Source organism: Choristoneura fumiferana, chromosome 15 (genome assembly GCF_025370935.1).
Source record: "Choristoneura fumiferana chromosome 15, NRCan_CFum_1, whole genome shotgun sequence".
In the NCBI taxonomy this organism is placed as follows: Eukaryota; Metazoa; Arthropoda; class Insecta; order Lepidoptera; family Tortricidae; genus Choristoneura; species Choristoneura fumiferana.
Genome location: NC_133486.1, coordinates 3,021,379 through 3,023,289, shown reverse-complemented (window position 1 = coordinate 3,023,289; position 1,911 = coordinate 3,021,379).

The window sequence follows — 1,911 nt, the reverse complement described above, 5'->3', positions numbered from 1 at the left end:
TAATAGCATCATTAGTATTAGTCTACAGTAGATCTTAGATACATTTGATGTTAATAATTATGTTAATTTAAAGAAATATCAACGGAAGCATCATGGAAACGGCAAGTTGTCGAAATTAGCTAAATAAGTTAAGAAAAACCGAAAATGCAAGCATTACGTAATCGTAGTATAGATCATTGGTTCATTATCTATTATAAATTTAAGTTTTCATCAAAACGGAGTAGTATTAGCAGAGTAATTACACATTAGTTAAGACGAAATTACAAGTATCTTGTCACACTGATTCAAAGTAGGGACGTGACGAAAGTGCAAGCAAAATTTGAAAGGCGTTAATACGACAAAGGAAACTATGAATAAATGGCGCGAGTTGGGGATACCAGTTAATAATTGTAGGCAAATTAGCTATTTTATAACGAACAATAGAAGTATGTAATTGGCTATTTATATTCAAAGAGTGTAGGGAGTAATAAGTAGAAAATTATCATTAGAAGTAAGATTATTTTTAGATAGGTTAAGGAAATTAAAACGTTGAGGTAAAATTGAAGTATTTGACAAATACATATAAATATTTATTGAAAATTGTTGTTGTAGCACAATATAAAAACGAAACGTATTTACTAGAATAGTAAGCTAGGATAGTGTCAAGATAAATAGGAAATTTTAGTTCAAAAATAAATTTTACGGATAAAATTTGGCTATTTTGAGATAAGGATTTGGCAGAAGAAAAAGCGAGAGCAGGCAATGTCAACGTTGTCGACTTGGTAAGCTTGGCGTCGTTTGTCGCTTGGCGCGAAAATACCAGAGGTCCGGGAGAGAAGCTATAAATAGAGGTGACACAAAAAGGGCGGGAGCCAGATGGATTTAGATTTCGTAAGAGTCAACATCGTTATTTGCTAGTCGGGGTTTAGTTTCTGTGCGCCATTTTGTTAACAAATTAGAGTCAATAGTATCGGATAATTTTATTTCATTAATTTTAATTGGGGATTTGCTTTTATTTAATTTATAAATTAATTTTAATTTACAAGAAATATGAGTATTTCTTCAGGAAGTAAAGTGTCGGGTCTTGATCATTAATCTGCGGAATAATGATTAACTCTCTGGTTTTTTAATTATTTGTGAAATATCTAGTGCTGATTTCATTCGGAAAATCTTTGTGTGAGGGGATCTTTGCGGTCTTGTGGCGGTGAAGTCCTTATTTGTTCTTGTAGTGTGGAGTGATCGTTTTATAGCGTTTCATTTCAGCCTACGTATATTTTGTACAACCCATAACTTTCTGTGTTTTTCCCAACTTAATGGAAATGACTTTGGTTCCTCCATAACGTACCTTGGTGAGCTTTAAGTCCGTTTATATCGTCTGATACCTAACGGTGACAACAGTAGATGATATAGGCTTCCACTTCCTGAGCTGTGGCGGCTTCAGCGGCAAAATACTGTCGTACCAGCCACCAGTGGATTCTGTTTGTCTTTTGTAACGACTAAGTAGCGCTCGTCAAGTGAATGCGTGTCTTGTTGACGCTTGGTTTGTACTTGAGAAACTCAGAATTCTGTCCCCTATTTATTTACGTATTTATGCACAACGTTAGGTATTCTGCTGTTCCGCGGGGCTCTCCGTCATAGGACTTTCCTTCGGGAAAGTTGGGAGCTCAGCACCATTTAGGACCGATAGGGCTTTAGGTATACACACCATCATTGTTGATAGGAGATTAGAAGAAATTCATTGCACCGTGAATTTCTACATTACACTAAATGTACATGTGGGATTAATTCTCTAGTTTTGCTAATCACAGACAGAGAGTAGGGCCTCAGGCAAGCTTAAAGTACAATGTAGGATTTATTAGGCTATATAGGTAGGGAAGTTCATAGGGCTTAGCTAGAGTAGCGTTTCCTTACACCGGGAAAAGTTACTATTTT